General features: G+C 37.9%; 1 long non-coding RNA gene across 1 annotated transcript; it reads left to right on the forward strand.

Annotated features, from left to right (window-relative positions):
• The first annotated feature begins 410 nt into the window (after window positions 1-410).
• LOC133266390 (uncharacterized) lies at window positions 411-20,596 on the forward strand. Its single transcript, XR_009742360.1, has 4 exons — window positions 411-707; window positions 1,268-1,369; window positions 7,687-7,803; window positions 20,313-20,596. It is a non-coding gene; the product is annotated as an uncharacterized LOC133266390 (long non-coding RNA).
• The last annotated feature ends 322 nt before the right edge of the window (window positions 20,597-20,918 follow it).

The raw sequence follows: 20,918 nt of genomic DNA on the forward strand, positions 1-20,918 counted from the left end.
AATGGTTTCTTAGAAAACACTGTTGTGAATGTAAAAGAGATGCTAATTATAGCAAAACCCTTGGAGACTGAGGAGATGCTCCTAAAATAGTCATGGTTCAGCCTGTCCATCACTTTCTTTTGGTCAAAGGCTAGGAGGCCAAATGACAAATGGTCCTGGTAAGTCAATTAGAGAGAATCTTCAAGCAGTACAGATTATCAAAATAGTTGTGGTCTGAATGGATCACATTCCCCAGACTGGATAGTGAAATCACTTTTCTGCACTCTTGAAAATCATGCTGAGAAGTCATACGTGGCACCGGGCCAGTTCATGAAGGCTGGGCTTCAGCTGCAGGGTGAGCACAGCCCATGTTCCTGGGAGAAAGACCATGCAGTTTCCTGAGGACTTGATCAGGACCATGGGGTGCCCTGGGCTGAGGGTCCACAGTCACTACCCAGGAATTTACTGGCGAGCACCCAAGAAATCACCTCCAAGGGTTCAGCCTGAGAGGGGGGTAGTCCCTTTGGGTAGTCCTGATCACACTGAGTCAGCTGTGAGAGTACTTTAAAAATCTCCTCTTCACAGGACTCCAGTGGGGAAACTACAGCAATGGTTTGGCCAGCTTGGCCTGGTGTGTCAAACCAAGGTGGATGGCAGAGAGCCCAGAAGCAGCCTCGGCTATTGTGCAGGATAGTTCTTTCTCCAAAATGGAAGGAAACTGAGCCATGGTTTGCGCCTTTGCCTAGTAGATGAAGTCTCTGCATTTGTTACCAGAGGGTCTAGAAGTGGTCAGTCATCAACAGCATGCAGGTCTTCCCACTTCATACAGCCTACTCTCATAATTTCTTTCAGCCTCCTCTAGCCATCACTGGCACCCTTGTGTCAGTAGGGCAGGCATCCATGAGCCAATGACCTTCTGCATGTTTTGGGAGCCAAGCACTCCTCTGTGCTAGCCCTAGCTGAGGAGCTGCTGAGAGGAACAGCACAGCATCCTCTGCACTGATGGTATCTGCAGAGGGGAAACCCTTGCAGTTGGGCTAAAGGCAGCTGAAAGGGAAGCTTGTGAGGGCAGCATTGGGAAGAAGGAGTGAGGCAAGAGCGAGACTTCTATTGTTGTTTGCACAACAGAATGATTTCTGCAGCTGTAGATCCCTATTCCCTCTCTAATATCTGTTGTGTGATGTGCTGGCACTTCTGCAGCGCAGAGGATGAAATACAAACAGGATGGTTTTGTCTGTTTTGTCTCCTTTGCTTGTTCCATAACATTTTTTTGTTTGTTTGTTTACAGCAATTGAATTATCCTCAACTTTCCCTCTTCAGTTGCAAAGCATCCTGTAGATTTTCTGCCTAGAGTGGAATTGCAAGAAAGTTCTGTATGCGTTTGACACAGGTGTGTTTTAATTAAATGTAAAAGTCCAGCAGTTATCATGAAAATACTGCCTAAGTATTGGGTTCAACAGGGTTTTGGAGAACACACTGGAAAAAAATTACAAAGGACAGTTAAACAAAGAAAGAAACTCCAAGAATCCCAACAACAACTTAAAAATAGTGAATAAACTTAATAGTGAAAAGGTGATAGTAACAAAAGTGAGGCCAAAAATCAGCACTAATACCCTAAATACAATAATATTTAATTTAGCAGAATAAAAAAAGCAAACCAACCAACTATATAGATCTTAGCTGTCCATTGAAATACTTTGAATAAGACTGTAGAAAATAGAGATTTTATCTTTATTTTCCCTTGTGAACTAATTGCTTCAGAATTAAAAGATATTATCATAGTACTGATGGTACAAGGGTAGAACAGAAAGAAGCATATGTTCTTCCTATATGATCCCATACTTGTAACTAAAAATGAGGGGGAAAGGCAAGAGTTTTCTGTCTGTAATAGTTGGCTCCATTAACATATCAGCTACTCCTTTGATTTAATGGAATATCAGGTTGTGCTCCCACTTACAGTCATTAGGATTCAAGTGTCGATTGCTCTGTACTCAAGGCCTTTGGCTTCTCTGTGCACCATCACGAGGAACACCCACAGTTGTCTTTCTTACTGTTCAACACTTGTGTTTAAATATGCATAAAAAATCTGATTAATTTGCCAATGAATAAAGCTGATTTCTGGGCAGGTTCAAAAACATCTTATTTTTGCATACATACACACACACATTTGTATACACTTTTAAAATTTCTAGGTCAGAACTTCTCCATATAACATATTGATTATTTAAAGCCACACTTACACTTTTTAGCACACCTTCTTTCCTGTACACATGCTTGAAAATTCTTATAAATAAAAATAGGAGAATTTATTTAGGTTGACAATGGTTTTCCATTATTTTATGACAGCAACTAAGAAGTAAATTGTTAGTTGTAATTATGGCTTCTCTTAGAAAAATACGATTTATCAATCAATAGAATCTCTTCATGCATCAACTGTTTTGTATGGGCTACACTTCTGCCCACTGTCCAGGTATTTTAGTTCACTTTATCAGGAAATATATATCAACTACTTTGGTGACACAATAAGAGTTACTTTCCCTTAATAAAAGGGCTGTGAGCCTTGTTATCACATTTCTGATGTTTGTAAAATGAACTAAATGATACACTGTACTGTTTCTGCTTGTACCACAACACTAAGGTATGCCAGGAAAGTTTACAACAGTGTCACAGGTAAATGCCTACTGATGAGCATCATCTGTTGGTGGCTCTAAGATACCCCTTCTTTTGGAGGCACAGTAGTCTATGTTCAGGAGCCATGGCGTTCAGAACCCTAAAGTAACTTGAGCCATAACTCATGCTTCTGTTGGATGCACCAACAAAAGAAAATTGTGGAAGTGCTTGGGTGGTGTTTTCATTTGGCTTTTATGTGATTATAGTGTGGCAATTAGTAATTTGAGAGAATAAACAAGATGACAACTGCTTAGCAGCAGAAAGAAGAAAGAAAGAACTCATCAGTGCTGCCATACTCCCACTCCCATCGTCCCCTTCACATTATCTCAGTCACACACCGTAATTGTAAGTTAAGGCAGCAGCTCTTTTTTACACAGTATAAAGATATACAAATAACACATTAAATAAGAAACATCGCACCACATCAAGATTAACAAAAGTAATATTGCTGACCTTGCTAGCACTCAAGTCTTTTCAACCGCGAATAATCTTCTATCCTGACGGGGAAAAGCAAGACATCTAATCCGCTAGCATGTTCTTGATAGAAGAATTGCCACTCCTTCTTGATTAATCATTATCTGAGACGTTTCCTTTATACTTGAAAAGATTAGTCCTTAGCCCTTTGCCAGCTAAGGTTCCCCCTGTACAGAAAGAAGCCAAGTAGAGGTCTCTTAGCTTTACTCTAGTGATAACCCTTGCATTTCAGACCTAGCACATTGCATTTGCCCTGGCCCTACTGCCCGTTAAATGGCTGTTGGGTGCCCTTGCCCCAGTATCTTAAAGAAAAGCACATCTAAATGTTTTTGAGGGTTTCTATAGACCAAAGCTAATGTCTATTTGTAGTTTTTGTAAAATCACTTTGATAAAGCGTTAGCATGATATGAAGATTAATGACCCCTAAGAGGAGTCCCGCAGGTTTCATTTGTATCCTTTGTGTTATGTTTTCACACTTCCAGAGAGCAGTGCTGAACTTCTGAACCACTTTGTCAACCTTGTTAATTTGACAGTGATTTACATCTCTCTTAATTCATACTGGAATATCTTCAGCTGTAGCTATTTGTTAGTTATTCTATTCAGGAGGAGAAATTCTAGACTCGTTGCCGCAGCACAAGGTCTTCAGTGCGCCCAACTGCATAAATGACCTTGATTAAAAGCACCCATCTTTTTCAGCCCGTGTTAGTATCTGAGTGTGTGTATAATAGAAGTCAGGCACATTGTGTATTCTGTTTCCACTCATCACTCAGGACCTATGTCTCTAAAATCTTTCTCTTTCTCCTTTAAAGGAGAAGAAACGGCATCCTTCTTGCTAGAAAGGTAAATATATACAGCAGATGAGACAGTCAACAGTGTTTATATTCATGTAATTTTTGTATAATGACTAGAAAAACAGTTTGGAGTTCAAGGTTTTGCCTCATGAAAGTCTTGTAAAGGCTGACGCAATAACGTCTGAAGGTAAAATTATCCAGGGTAGTCTGAATAGTGTACCATAGAATCATGGGATAGTTTGGGCTGGAAGGGACCATAAAGATCTTCTATTTCCAACCCCTCCTCCCATGCACAGGGACACCTTCCACTAGACCACATTGCTCAAAGCCCCATCCAACCTGTTTTTGAACACTGCCACAGAAGCCACAATATCCCTGGGCAGCTTGTTCCAGTGTCTCACCACCCTCATAGCAAAGAATTTCTTCTTAATATGTAATCTAAATCCACCCTCTTTCAGTTTAAAGCCATCCCTCCTTGTCCTGTCACTACCTGCCCTTGTAAAAAGTCCCTCTCCAGATTTCTTCTTGGACTCCCTTAGGTACTGGAAGGCTGTTACAAGGTCTCCCTGGAGCCTTGTCTTCTCCTGGCTGAACCAGCCCAGCACTCTCAGCCTGTCTCCATAGAAGCCTTCTGATCACCTTTACGGCCCTCTGCTGGACTCACTCTTAATGGTAAGTTGCACTTACCATTACCTGGAGATACTGACAGCATCTTTGGAAGGACTGGCTTCTAACCCAGCAAGCTGTAGGAACATCTGCAATTGTTGCAAATTTTGCTGAACTGTGTTTCATGTTGGACAATAGGTTTAAAGCAAGGGCTGACTGCCTCAGAGGGCACCATCGATTTTACAAAAGTGATGTCTGAGGAAATTTCTATTGTTATGGTTATTAACATACCTTTTGAGACCATGGGGCACTGAATAAAGATGTTGTCAGCTGGAGTGTGTTCTCAATATTGCACCTCCTTAAACTTACTGGGTATCTATCTCTTCCTTTATTATATATATTGAAAAAGTAGATCTCTCCCTTCAAGACCAGATTAGCTGTCTCTAGGGTACAATTACATCCTGGTTTTTAGGCAGAAATGAGCAAGCTCAGCTCCACTTTCCAATGCACCTTGTGGCCACGTAGCTCTAGTTAGTATTTTGATAAAAGCAGACAAAAAGCCTTGAGCAAGACAAAAGGTATTGACTTTGTCTCAGCAGTGCATTAATGCTGCTAAGTGATTTTTGCTTGGTTTGGAATATGGGCAAACTGATATGGATAATATCTGTCTGTGAAGGACCATAAAAATATACTCTTAGGCTCAGCGTTGGATGGGAGGGTCCAAGTTCAATTGGTTATTCATAGTTGAAGAAAAATGCTTTCTCAGTTGCTGCTATTACACTTTCCCTTAAAGTGACACTTTACCCTGCCCATCACATTATATGTGATAAGTAACATATGTTGTACTTCTCTGAACCAAAGCACATAATGATAATTTGCACACAAATTTGTAAAAAATCCAGTTGTTCCATGTAGGCACCTTATTATTTACAGTTCCTTCAATACTGTGGTAACCTGTACTATGGGTAATATATCTATTTGATTATGTATTGTCATTTACAATTACCATTTGAGATCAGCAGATTGTAATCAATTCTTTTACTATTCTTATATTGATTTATTTTGATATTTACCAGAAATGGTATCTAGCTGTTGCTACAAACAGCTAACTCAACTTTAAAACTCCTCCCCCCCCCCCCCCCCAATTTATCATGTTATTCACTTCTTACGATGAGGTAGCCAAACCCTGTCATATCTTTAATATGCTTTTATTCTTAGCAATCTGAAGCTTGTTAGATGATGTGATCTACTGCAGAATTGAAAACTTTCAAAAAATTCTACTGTTCATATTCAACTACTTACATTTCTATGAGAGTTAGGGTTATTAGCTCTGGTAATAATTGTAACAGAATGAATTGTAACAGAAAAGTAAATTTTCGTGAAATGTACTTTGCTTTCCTGCATTATATTGTTTTAATTCAAATAATTGTCAAAGTGGAAATTACAGATATTCCTACAGATATTTTTCTGTATTTGCTGGAGGAGACGTGCACATAAAACTCTTACTTCCATAAAAAAATTATTGTATTTTCAAAGAACTTGATCTTTAATAAACTATTCTCCCTTTAAAAGAACAAAATCAACAAAAACATTAGTTGGTTCATGTGGTATATATATTTCAAACCCATAAGTGTATATGAAGTTGCCTACAGTTTATGCTTTAGCAAACTTTGCAGGAAATTTAGAACAGAGAAGACTCTGCAAGTTTGGGGTTTTTTAGACATTATGCTCTTTGGTATTAATCTCAATCAAACATTACACAAAGCCAATGACAATTTGAATTAAGAAATTGGATATCAGAAAAAAATCTTGTTAAGGGCCCCTTTTATCAAGAGGAATCTAAAGGTATGTTCTAGTGGGCAAAGGATGGCATAGTTGGTTGGTTGGTTTAATTTATGAGAGAAAGAATCCTAGTTTCAGAGACTGCAAAACAGCATAAGCACTGACCACCAGGAACCTTGCATTCAGTTTTGAAATTCAGACACAAAACGAAAAACACTCATAACTTGAGAAAGCTTCTCTGTATACGTTCAGGGAGAGATGAAAGACACATCCACAAGCAGAAAAACAGTAGGACTTCAAATGTACACTATCATTATTACTGTTACTTTAAAGCATTGCATCAGCACAGGCCAAGGATAGATTAACAGTGTTTAAAAATGGGAATAACATTGTAGAAAAGGCAGAATTATTCAGCAAATACTTCTTACCTGGTCTAATAGGTAGGGCATCCCCGCCTGCCTATGGTTAGCACAGAGATTCCCTACAATATCCCTACAGTGTGTCCTTCTTCAAGTTCCTCCCTATTTCCCCCACTAGCCCTATAAATTTCCTTTCTTTATTTTCTTTGAGTGCAGGCTGACATCTCACTAAACTAGGAAAAATAAACTTGCACAAAATGATGGTTTGAAGCCTCCTGGGCCAGAGAGGGAATGAATCCAACTTCCATGTATGGGTGAATGCTCTACTTGCCAGATCAAAAGAAGGTCTGTAACCATGTGATAATATTCTTCATAGAATCACAGAATGGTTTGGGTTGGAAGGGACCTTAAAGCTCACCCAGTTCCAACACTGCTGCCATGAACAGGGACACTTTCCACTAGACCACGTTGCTCAAAGCCCCGTCCAACCTTGTCTTGAACACTTCTTAAATGTAGTTTCTTTTTACCTGGCTGTGTTTTAAATGGATGCAGCTGTATTTTTTGGCTACCAAATCCAGTTTGTAGAGGGGTGCTGAGACTGCAGCTGATCAACTACCCATGTGATGTGGGCAGAAAAACAGATAGTTGCACACTCCAGCTCAAGTATGAGCATAAACAAGCAGATCTAAAGCAGAAAAAATCCTTCTGCTTAGAAAAACAATGGAACTAAGACTCTTTGATCCTCAAAATTTTCAAGGTCAAGGATGGGGACATCTAGGAAGTTTAATTGCTTCAGGAATGAAGGACGGATGAGCAGAAATTCATGGGATTGGAGCTTGGCTTGTTGCCTTTCTAGCACCAGTCCCAATCTTTCACCCTCCTTGTGTGTGTGACCTGAACCAGCTAAGCTGCAGTTGCGTGATGAGCCTTGTTTCACCAACTAGGCGATATGACTGCTGTAGCCAACAGAGAAGGCAATGCCCCTCTATAAAATGGGAATAATGATTCTCTTTCCTCTTCTAAAGGTTTTGAAAGATACAGATGAAAGTCTTACACAGGAAGTAAGATCCTATATTAAAACAAAACTGCAATATTGTTTGCCTGTAAAGAAACAAAGGTTACATGTTTCAAAAGTTTGCACAGTTAGTACTTACAAGCAATGCATTGTTTTTCATTACCAATGATTTGTTTTCTTGCAGAACAACTTCTTCTAAAATATTAAACACAGTCAAAGTGACTAATGCATTTTTTTAATCTAAGAATTGCTCAATTAAAAATTTACAAGGCACGCAATTTTGATTTCTGCCGACAATAGTCAAAACTTGTGTATAAAGATTAATTACTTATAAAGTAAAACACATCTTTTAAAAACTGACATTAAATTTGCATCTGCACTGTATGTTGGATTTTATTCTACTCTCTTTAAGCAAATGACTTCTAGTGGACTTTTGGTAGAGTTTTAAACTGCTGATAGAAATGCATCTTGTGAATTGATGAGTGCTTGAACTAACTAAAACCAAGAAGGAAACCATATTTTGTACTTGGTTTCTGATGTATTCATTATAGCCTATGGATATCCTAGTTAATAGTATAAAAGGTATACTGACTTTTTAATTGCATTGTATTATTGTGAATTATTATCTTACAGCAAAAGGTAATTGTATTTCGTATCAAATTAAGCAACTTTGTTAAAATCTACTTTGAAAGTATTGGTGCTTTTTTAAACTATGCTATAACGTTTTGTACTGACTCTACATGACTGAGGTTTCTAATGACAGAAAAATAGATATTTCTTTTACTATACCAAGACTGCCCTCTAGAGTCTCATTGGGCCCAATTAATCTCTGGTGTAACTTTCTCCAGATCACCTTTGAAATGTACACATCTCTACAGGCCCTATTATGCAGTGCTCCAACTTGAATGGTGAAACACTTGCTTGAAAATGTAGGTAATACAATTTCAAGACAAAGATGGGAACCTTTTTTCACTTACTATGAGCTCTTATAACTCATTTACTTGTAAATTAAAAAATTATGTGTAGACTCTTTACTGCACATATTTCACATTCCAAGCCAGATGCAAAATATTAGGAAAATGATGAAAAAGAGAATAGTTTTAATCTCTTCCTAAAGCCACATGAGAGATGTCTATGTCTATAAAAGACGACAGGGGGAATGCATGCAGGATAACCAAATTAGGTTGGTACTTATTCTTTCTTTACAAGTGTTAAAAAGCAGCACTTCTCCCCTCTGAGGGCTGGATTAAGCTTCCACTGAAGCCAACGGCAAACCTTAAGTAATCAAGGAAACAGAATTATTGCACTGATTGCCAGAAGCATTTGTATTTGGTTGTTAAATTAATAATGGGTATCTGGTTCAATAAACAGTTGTGTTTCCCGTTAAATTGTAACTGCAGTGCTGCTTCCTATTACATACCAATATATTATGCAAAAGAGGCAGGGAAAAGAGGACAGTAAAGAGACTCACACAATATGGTTTTAAAATATATGATTCAATGAAAAGAACTCTTAGTGCTTTAAGCCAAACAGCACCTTATATTATTGAGAGAGCCTCATTTTCAGATTAAAAGAATGTAATCTTTAATTACAACTCTATAATTTAAATCAAAGGATATAATAAGAAAGTGAGATTTTTTATTTTTTTTTTTTTCCTCAAAGAACTGGATTTTTGCTTTTTTTTTCCTGTTTTACAGCTCCCAGTAGGAATGGCTTATTAAAATCTGGTTGCACTTTGCATTTACTATATATTCTGAGGCCAGTCAGGGATAAATAGTCCCAGCAAGCTAACTGAAATTGGATTCATTTAGATAAAGCCAAAAGGATTTGGCCTTACGTTGATATTTACAGCAGATGCACATGAAACTGAAACTTGGCTTATTGAATTATTTACTGGAATCTGCATTTCTTCAGTAAAGTTGTCTTTATTCTGATCTTTCTGTATGAAGTAACAAAAAAATCAATTTGGACAGTGATCAATGGTGCAGAACAAGTAATTGATTTTTTTTAAACTATGATTTTGTTGAGAATAAACCCCAGTTACTTCATCTTTCTGTACTATATGGTCCCACGTTCTAGTAATGTAACTTCACCAGTATCTGTCTTATCAGGGAGATATAAAACCATTCTCGTGTAAGCAGTTATTCTCAGTTGCTGTGTCTCGTATGTGAAGAGTTACAGGTAGTCATTTTGTCATTTTGGACATCTAGGGTGAATTTCACATAGTGAGGGCAGGGCACGCAGGAGAAATACTGTACACACAGAATATACAAGGGCCTTTACTTTGCTCGGGTAAGTTGCACGCAACCTGGGAAATATTTCCTTGGTATAACAACGCAAAAAATTGCAAACATTATGTTACACATTGTAGGCTTGAATTGACAAAATCACCTACTAAATAAACTTTTTAATCTAAAGAATATTTGGCATTTAATCTGACGGCAACTGCAGCCAGTGGAAATCTTTCCATTGGCATGTGTTGGCTTCTTACCTGTTCTTTCTTCTCCTCTGTACACTTGAGATGGCAGGAATCAATTTAGACCATCTCCTAAACACATCTACACAATCTAATAATCACAGAACAGTGGATGAAGAATACAAAAGTCTCATGCATCTCCATGCTGTTCCAGGAAGCCAGTTTTGATATGACTTTCTTCAGTACTTCCCTTGGCAATAAAGGAAAAATATGCTACATTTCTCACTATCTCTTTTAAATCGGAATAGGTTTCTTATTATTCTTTATAGTTTGGATTCTCTTTTCCCGTCTGTGCCTTGGAAATACTTGCAGTGATTCCCTAGATAAAGATATGCTTTTATCTTTTAGGGAGTATTGATTTTTTTAAATCTTCTAATTTTGTTGCCTTCAAGCTGATCATTTCTCATTATTAAGCCACTTTTTCACTGAAGTGGAAACAGGCATTTTAGGGAAAAAAGCTCAGTACTGATTTTGTTGAAATCAGGACAGTGACACAGCAGTGACATCAAACATTTTTCCCCACCTAGCCCTATTACAAACAAAATTTCACAAATAATGGATAGTTCATTGGATTTGCATGCTAAACAGAAGAGTTGTTACGTTTGCACTGTTTAGAAAGATAAGAGGCAAGAATCAATCACATGTGGCTGGTATAAGAGGAGGTCTAGTTCCTGCACTTCTTCTTAATATTTGCCTACAGATAATATTCTAAATCCGTATTTCAATACTGAAATAAGTAATTTGCCTTTAAAAATGCTGATGATTGACAGGTCCTCAAAGACATGCTTGGATTACATTAAAAAATTAACTGGAAAGTTCAACTAGAAATGAAACTACAAATGTGGAGAAACAACACCAAAACAGTTTTTAAATGGGAAAATCATATGTTCCCCCATGTTATAATCGCTTCCTCATATTCTTTTCAATACTAAAATCTTCAGATTAACTTTTTTGTCAAGAAAAAGAAAAGAAGAATAAATTGAGCACAAGCAATAGAATCTCAGTTAACTTTTCTGTCAAAACTTTCTTTCTTCCATTTATTTTCTCCTCCCATAATACCTTTCATTTAACCAAACGTGTTTCTTTCTACATCTTGACAATACCAAATTCGTCCTCTCCTTCTAACATCCACCTCTGATTAAAAACTTAAAAAGTTTTAACTTTTTAAAAAAATCTATTACTGATCCTAAACCCCAACAGTGTGACGGAGGAAGAATCATAGCATATGCTATGTCTAAACACACCATTGTAAAGGTATTGTGGTATTTAAGCCAGTAGACAAGAACACTAGGTTTGTGTGTCCACCCGCATTTCTTGCTCGTGCTACATAACATTGATGTCAGCTAAGGATTAAAGATGTAGTGTTTCTTCTATAGTGCAGAGCTCTAATTAATCTAAAGTAAATTCTGAATTTGGGATGACTTCTCCACTGATAACTACTGAGGGCACAACACAAGCCTGGCTGCTGTCCCGAAGAGAAAACCAAAATACACACTGAAATTTTGTCCCTGTGTGGTGGATGAGCCTTGCCAGTTCCCCAGCACAGGAGGTGCACACAGAAACCGTATCTCTGGAGACAATGTGTGCTGCTGCATTGCTATGACTTCCCTGTGAGTCTGCACCAGTGGTATTGGAATTAAGCCAGATCTTGGAGTGATTAAAGCTTATACATTTGAAATTAATTTTACAAAAGCAGTTTAAAATAGCCACTTAGCAACTTTCTGGATTCTGAGATGCTCTTTTGAGCTGGCATGGTCTTATTCTGAATTTATGCAATCTCTGCAGTAAATTTTGAACTCTCCTCAGAACTTTCTTCAGGCTTTCTCTAAGGATCTTTCTGAATTCTTCCCTGTAACTAGGATCATCCAGGCAACAGATAACTTATCCCTTGCATTTTTTGTTCCATTATTCTTTGGATCCCAGAGGATGCACTGGTTACCCTCCTCTGTAGTCCTTCACAGCTGGTATTGACTTTATAGTTCCCACAATCTCACAATACCTTCACCTCATGAAGGGCAGAGTCCTGCACTTAATCCTGAGCCTGTAGTTTGTTCTGGTGCCTTTCCACAGGCTGTTGTACTAGGTGTGCCACACGTCTGGGTATGAAAGATACAGGAACTGCATCATTGACTGCATCTGGTCCTGAAGTTCCTACATTCTCCCACTCTATGTCTGTACTAAATGTCCCTGCCTGACATTACACTTGTACTCCACAGTACAGTCTTAACTTTGTAGCTAATTTTTTGATCATGTAGAACAAACTTCAACTACAAATAACTCCAAAAGTAAATAAATATATTTGTAAGTTGCATGCAGACACTGCATGCCTTTGGTAATAAATGCACTTTTTTTCAGCCTTATAACTACGCTTGAGAAAAAACACCTGCTTTTGTCCCTCAATAATCACAGGTGTTTGTACTCCTAGAAACACAGAGGAAGATGCATATAAATGCTGTCCTGCAGCCATAACCCTGTTCATGTGAGTGAAAAAGATCTTAAATATAGTTCACTGGAACACAGAACTAGGACCTTCCTTGAGTCCAGGCCATTGATATCACAACAGCTGTACCCTAGAACTGCATAAATGTGTTTGATTTCATTTCAAAGTTAGGTCTTTTTAACTGCAATGATGGCTTAGGGACATTTTCTATTTTCAAGTCTAAATGCATTTATAATCTTTTAATGTCTATTTCTTCTTATGCCAACACTGCCTTTTAATTTAAATAGCTGTTTCCCCTCACTGTGTTTACACCCTTGATATATTTATAGACTGCAATCACAACCTCCTCCGCACTACAATCTACTTATATAAGCAAGCTAGCCTTTGGCAATGTCCTTTCTATAAAGATGGGTTCCCTGTTTTTCTAGTCTTCTTAGTAGCTTCCCTGTGCTCCTGATCCAATTTCAGTTCATGACTTCTGGGCACAGATGAGAAGAATCACCTGCAGTATGCTAGGTAGAGCCTTGCAATGTCAACATGAAATGTTCACAAACAAAATAACTAGCCCTTCTTCAGTATTTACAGAGCTTTTGACTTTGTACCAGTGTCATCAGAATAACTTCCACACAATTGTGATGTGCAACCATGAATATATTAAAAAGATTGACCCAAAAGTAGTTGATAAACTGATCCCTTCAAATTTCGTATTTTACAGTATTTTTTTTTCTGATTATCTTCTGCAGTTTTGCCGCATCCTCTCAAAACTATGGATGGCGTGAGTGGAGATAATAATTTGATATGAGTCCTAGTGATTCTTCCATTTCTAGTGCAACCAGCTCTGTACGTTTATACTGAACAGCCTTATTAGCTGTGTTGTTTTGTTTTTTTTTTCCCCTGGAAGATTCATAGGAGATTTGCAAGTCATTACCATTACTGACCTGTGTGTGAGAGGGGAGCACCAGAGTTGTCACCATGCCCAGGTAAAAGGAGCGATATTTTGGCCTTGTCCACCCACAGAACGCAAAGTGTCGCTCACAGAAGGGGCTGATGTGCTGTGCCTTCATGTTGATCCAGACTCTCTGTGATTCATTTTCAGGACGGTGCATGCACCATTTTGGTAATTTCAAACGCACACACGTGCACAGACACTACTGCTGCCTTGGAAGAAGAAGGAACAGAGTGGGAGTAGGGGGTAAATTGGGAGGGGTTCTTTATTGTGCAGTCTGAGAGTAGAGTTAGGAATTAGATTTAGGAATTAGACACTGCACTGCTTTGCTGCTTGGCTGCACTACTGACTATCATATTCTTGGAAGAGAAACATTAATGTGGTCCCTGATAGGTGACTTACCTGAATGAAGAAAAAGTACTGTGACAGTAACAGCTAGTGAGTGTGAGTCAAAATTAATATTGCAGGATGAGATGTCTACTTTCTTGAATTTATAATTGCTTGGCAATGAAAATATGAGATTATAATTGTCAGATACTCTGCTATTCCTGACTTGGTCTTGATATCATTTTCAGCACTCATGATTTGTTTGAAATTTGTTTCTCAGCACTCATGATTTGTTTCAAGAACTGCAAAACTCAAATGTCAATGGAGCTTTAAACTGTCCTGTTACTAAAACTGTACAAACTGATTTTAAGAAACCACAGTAAGAAGAACAGCGGAGTAACCCTTAAACAGAAAAAACATTTTTTGGTTTTCTGATTGATTAGACCGATGATTCTGTCTACCAAAATATTACTTCTGGATGCATCAGTTTCTATTAAATAGAACTTTTAAAATGCCCCAAGGCAGTACCATCATGTATTTAGTATATTTAACAGGGTCAAATTATCAATATATATACTTATATATATATATAATTTTAATTTATATAATTTACTATGTGTGCAATAGTGTTTAAACCCTTCTACAAGAAAACTTTGCTTGCCACATGGATCTTTTATTGACCTGTGTTTATTGTTTTGAAGACCAAAGACCCCAAGTTTTATACACCTTTTAGTACTTAAAACACTGTGTTCACATATTCTGGACATTACAAAAAGCTGTTCCCACAGTGAAAATACATAATCACAAACAAAAACGTTAGCCCTGCCTAACTGCTTCTAGTGGAAATGCTGCCTGGCAAGAGCAGCATTGAGCTGCATGTCACTTCCTTATGAGCACACATAGCGGTACTCAAAATAGGGCAAAATCATTTTCACTGGCCCATTCTAAGGTCTTCATTTGAGTCTCCAAGTGCACCCACACAGCCTCAGGTTCTTCATGGAGGTGAAGTTCCATGAACTTCACAAAATGCCCGTTCAAGGGATGCCCCATCTCTGTAAGTCTTCAAGGCCAGGCTGGGTGGAGCTTTAAGCAACCTGGTCTAGTGGAAGTTGTTCCTGTCCAATGGCAGGAAGGGTGAAACCAGATGATCTTTAAGATTCCTTCCAACCCAAACCATTCTGTGGTTCTGTGATTCTATGATTCTATGAACAGTCTTTTGAAGTTTGGGTAGGATATCACTGTTTTAACAGTTAAGCGATGTATGGTACCTTCTTCATTCTGCAGCTGTTGGAAAATCTCAGAAACAATAATGTTTTTGTCTGCTGCACTTTTCTATGTTTTCAAAGAAGCAACATGACTTACCTTATGTTTAACTGCAAAGTATAAGTGCAGTCTGTAACAAATAAATGTAAGCGGTGTAGGCTGGAGCCCTGGGACACATATTACTTATACATATCTTGTTGGTAACAGAACATAAATACTTCACTAAAGTCTCCATTTGTAATTTGTGCTGAACGTTTCTGAACATATGAAATATGAATTACATTTTGTAATGGCCCTTTGTGTTGAGGTCTAGCGGGAAAATATTGTTCTCCATGAGACAAAGTAAATTGCAATGATTCCTGAAGGGACTTGACTTTTGTACAAGAAAATACATTTAATCTGACATAGTTACTCTAATGATCTCTCATGTTATCTTTTATTGAACACAAAATGAAGTACAGCCATCAAAGTTTAGCATGCTGCTGAGTGCACCATCATTAGATTACCAATATGGGGTAAAGGGAATTTACTTAACTCTACACACTTTTAGGGACTCACAAGTTTAGTAGAATGGTCTATACCACCTGCTATTTAAAGTAGCAAGGCTTGCAAAATATACTTTTAGAAACATGTACACTTGAAAGAAGTTAGAAACAATCATCCTCTTTTCACATGTAAGAGACATCAAGGGATCTCTTAAGAGAGGGCCAAGAGGGGAACTATCACTCTCTTCAACTACCTAGCAGGACATTTACAGAGAAGGCAGAGCCAGACTCTTCTCAGAGGTGGGCAGCTAAAGGACAATGAGTGGTAGGTTTAAGTTGAAAGAAGGAAAATTCCAACTTGATATTAGGAAAAAAATTCACAATGAGGTGATCAGACATCAGAAAAGGTTGCCCAGAGAGGCCGTGGAATTTCTTTCTTTGGGGGATGTTCCAAACTCAACCAGAAAATGCTGTATACAACCTGGTCGAATTTCAGAGCTAGATCTCAATTCAAAGTCAACCCTTCTCTGGGTTGGGCCAGATGACACCAAAGGTCCTTTCTGACCAGAGTTATTGTATGATTCTATGATCATATTGTAGTTTTTATCATAATTACAATGTATCTATTATGTGAATCCTCATTTCATCTGTAAAATGGAGTATATTCATCTGTGACAGACATTTTGAAGAATGCAAGTACAGAACAGTCCCATATGAAGAATACAAAATTACTATTGTCTTATATTATAAATATAACTAATAATATTTCTTTGTGGTTGAAATCTGCAGCCTGTTAGTTATATGAGTCAGCTTCAGCAGAGTATTTTATTAGCTTTTAACAGAATAGTTGACAGCATAATCAGACTTTTATTGTTTTGGTATTCTTAATACACAGATGATTGTTATACATGAACTTCCTAACTCTTTTGCTATGTCCATGATATCCTTTTCTTCATCTGGTTATTGCTCCTAATCTCAGCACAGAATGAGACAGCACCGTGTAGAAGTGGTGGGGGTAGAATTATAATGTGCGTAAATGAAGCCTGCTGTAAGCTACACTTTAGAGCCTTTTGTTTGTTTTGTTCAGTTTGGTTCGGTCTATCTTCCTAAAGAGGGATCAGACTTTTTTTTTTTTTTAATATTCTCATTTGCATAGCTTTTGCAAATAACTTTCGTCTTTCTTAAACCCAGGAATATCAGCTCCAACCTCAAAGCAAGCTCAGAGGAAACAGCTGCACCCTGTACATTGATTTCAGTTAAATTAGACCACAGAAAAGGTATTCCTGAGACTTGCAAAGACCTTTTTACAAAACCCAGCATCACATGTTTAATAGTATACAATTTTATTCTAGGGTTTTGATGCTTTGAAAAAGAATTTGTAGAACTATATAGACCATAGCAATGTTCAACATAACATTAAAGATCAATCTCAGTTCTATTGTAACACTGTCACACAAAGCCCAGCAAAGGTTTGTGGCATTTGAATGCTTTTCCGTGCCTTCACACATCTGACTTTATTTCAGGTATGATAGTGGCAATTTAGTATTTTAAGTTTATAATGCTTGTTTTCATTATTATATCCTTTTAATGTGCTAACTATACTCTCAACCTTATGTTTTCACAAATGTGGTTTTGGGACGGAATTGGTTTGGAGTTTTTATTTTCATTTTATTTTCATATAAGGAAATAAATAAAGCAAAAGTTTTCAAACATAAAAAAGCTGTTACTCATGTAAGACCTTGTCTTACTCAGCCTTGACCTTTTGAGAAGCTGAGAGTAGTTAAAAACTTGCCCTTGGTGGCTTGATGTAGCTTTTTGTAGTAGTTGGGGTTTTTTAAGTTACTTTTCAAGCTACCGAGGCATTTCAAGGGTTAGGATGAACACTGAAAGAAAATAGAGGGGTAGGAAGCAGGTGTATCAGCTGAGAGAGATGATTAATTAAGGAAATTCACAACTATTGCTTAATTCTGGGGCTTTTTTAATGTAAATATAATAGTCTGCAGAAGATTTAATGAAAGACAGAAACATTTCTATTTACATTGCAGTCACTTTCCATTATAAATCTGTATTTACACTTCTTTCTAAAATTGTCCTTGACAATTTATATTTAGTTGAATGTTGTTATTTCTTATTCTGAAGGCAAAAGGAAGGAGTTTTGCATATTTTAAAAAAAGTAATTAAGGCACGGTATCCCAGTCATTTTTAGTTCAAGCTTTTAAATGAGTTTCATTTATGTATAGGTTTCTTAGAGGAATTTTAGTAAAAAAATTGCTCATTAATAGTTTTCTGAACTTTAATATAAATTTCACTAACAGCTTTCTTTCATATTTCCTTCAAATTTCACATGCCACTGGCATGCAGAAAAGGTTCTAGTTAAACAGTGAGTATAGCATTATTCAGTTACAGATCATTTCAAGCCCCATTGCTGCTACTGAAATGTTAATTGGAATTTTGTGTCTGTATTCCAGAAAGGTGAATCTGATATGGATCATGTGCCAGATAGGGGCCATTTGCCTAAGATCTCTGGGACACAGAGAAGTCCTGCCAGATACTTAGGAGGACAGAGGCTGCAGCCCTCTAGTTTCTGTGTGCCCAGTCTAGCACCATCATCATCAGTAGATCAGGAAGGTAAGATGACAAAGAAACATGTGAGGCTAGCAAGTGCTGAAAGAGGATCAGAACAGAATTTCAGCAGGCTCTTGGCTCTGTAAGAGTCAAAACCCATCTGATTTACATCTGCTTTACTCCCCCTTTTCCCTGCATTCCCTTTGCACAGGTAATGGCAGTGTCATCTTCTTTCCCTGAACATGAAACAGGCAGGCAATGTCTTGTCCATAGAAAAACCATTAGTCACAGAAGATATGTGTAGGCTGCCCCTAATCAAAGTCTCATCTTACTCCCAGAGTAGGATTGAAGGCATCAACCATGCATCTCCAAAAGTCAACATCTCCATTCATTTCTCCTCACTCCTAACTTCCTCCCACCGTAAATCCGGGAGCTGCCCTACCCAGACTGTTTCTGGTTTGTTGCTGGTCACGCTCCTTTTGACGCAGCCCAGGATACAGTTGACTTTCTGGGCTGCGAGCACATGCTGCCGGCTCATGTTCAGATTCTCTTCAACCAATATCCCCAGTCCTTCTCCCCGAGGCTTCTCTGAATCTCTTCTCCACCCACCCAAACTGTAGCTGTGCCTAGGATTGCCCCTACGCAGGTGTAGGACCTTTCACTTGGCTTGGTTGAACTTCATGGGGTTGTCATTGGCCCATCTCACAAGAGAATCAAGGAGTAGGTGATCCTTGAATATCAAGCAGAAGTCTTTGGCACTCCTGCCCTCTAGGGCTTTATTCAATGGAACCTCACTAAGCAGGCTCTTGAAGAGGCCAAAGTCTGCTCTCTTGAAGTTCAAGCTGTTCCTATCTATCTGTCTATAGAGAGCTTCATCCACAGAGTCCTCCTGATAGGTGGTCCTTATCAGATCCCCACAGTAATGTCCCCCACCACTGTTCTCCCTTTGGCCCTGACCCACAAGATCTCTGTTGACTCATCACCTATCCCCAGAGTTCCATAATCTCCAGCCTGTTACTGACATAAATGCATTCATCATATACCATGCAGCAAAAATCTCACAGATCTTGAAGCACCATCTTGCCAGTTGATACTAATTATCCACCAGAGAATTCACCAGACTAATTCATATTTCAGCTTGGCCCAATTCAGCAGCCCCTCTTGTCTACAAGGGACATAGACACTCAACTTCACTTACATGTCATATTATATAACTCAAATTAAGCACGTCTAAATCACTTGGGCTTTAATTAGGCAACTAGTAAAAAAGCCTAGCATCCTAATGCTAGAAATAATTTTAAACAAAAAGTCTTCAAAGCAAGAGTTCCAGCAAGAAAGTATGAATGAAAATTGATACCATTAATCCCAAAATGCCATCAAAAATCCCTGATTAATCAGTATTGAAATAGTTCTGCTATCAAAATCAGCAAATGCAGTGTTAAAAAGCCCTACGTAATAGAAAGAGCTGTTGTAGGTTTTATCCTACAAAAATTTAACTGCCAAGGAATACAGGTATACTAAGAATATATCAATGAAATTTTTATTACAGTGTGGTTTTGGGACAAAAACTTTCAATTTTAACTATTCAGCAGTGGCAAAAGACATCCCAGTAACCATTACAAATCTCTTTCTGTCAGGTGGCAATTTGGAAATGTCAATGAATAGTCAGAAGTGTAACACTTAAGGGCTTTGTTTTAAAGGCAGAAGAGAAATATTTATCAAATGTTTGAGGGTTTGTTTTTAACATCTAAATACAACATTTAAAATAGTATCTACTGAATTTAAACATCAAACCAGAAGCTCTCTATAATTTTCATATAGATTTTCAAGGCACTGCCTGGAGAGCAATAGCTGACATCATTTTAATAACTACTGAAATTCAAAAGTGCTGGGAATAGAAGGAAAGACCACTGTTGCACAGTTATTTTCAAAGGAAAGGTGTAATGATCTGAATAAATACAGGCTAATAAGTTGATACCAGGCACAATAACACAGCCATTCATGTGGGAATATTATTAATAAGTAAAGAAAGAGTAGATATATAGTGGAGACACATCTCTGATACAGGACCAGTCTGCGTCACTTTGGTCAGCCAACATGCCAACATTAACTCAACTTTTTTCTCTTTGTAAAGGTTTTCTGGCATACAACATCTGTCAAAGCCTACAAACAATCAAGGTAACCCCAAAACAAAGTAAGCTGGAAGGAGACAGTGGATCTACTATGGTATTGGAAAAGGAATCTGACTGGGGGATCTCATTGATCCTGGAAAGGTGTGTGTTGTGCACTGTGTGTTAATAAAGTGTTGCATAACCGTGGTTGGTAATTGGTCCATGGAGGAGTAGCGACACCATGAAGCAAATTAAATACCAAAACGAACAAAAATATTTCATCTGCCAGTTAGTAAAAACCTCTTTGGTTTTGGTTATGAGGGTGTTTGGGGAGTTTTCTGTTTAGGTTTGGGGTTTAGGGTATTTTGCTGGGGGAGGGAGAAGTATAGTATATTAAACTGCTAGAAATCAAAGTTTCTGATCTAAAATATCACAGGTGAAGGGAACTTTATTACAGAACATGGCTGGGTCCCCAGCTATTTGGTAGCATCTGACATTTCTGTGCTTCTCTCCCTCTGAATGCTAATAACTGGCCACACGGTAGCTCTTCTTACAAAGGGAACGATTTTGGCTGTAAACACTTCCAAAGACACTTTTCTTTCAAACAGGCAAAAGAAAATGCAAAGTGA

Source organism: Pezoporus flaviventris, unplaced genomic scaffold (assembly GCF_033815535.1).
Source record: "Pezoporus flaviventris isolate CSIRO_AGI_PZ_B2104156 unplaced genomic scaffold, CSIRO_AGI_Pfla_v1 ptg000007l, whole genome shotgun sequence".
NCBI classification, from domain to species: Eukaryota; Metazoa; Chordata; class Aves; order Psittaciformes; family Psittacidae; genus Pezoporus; species Pezoporus flaviventris.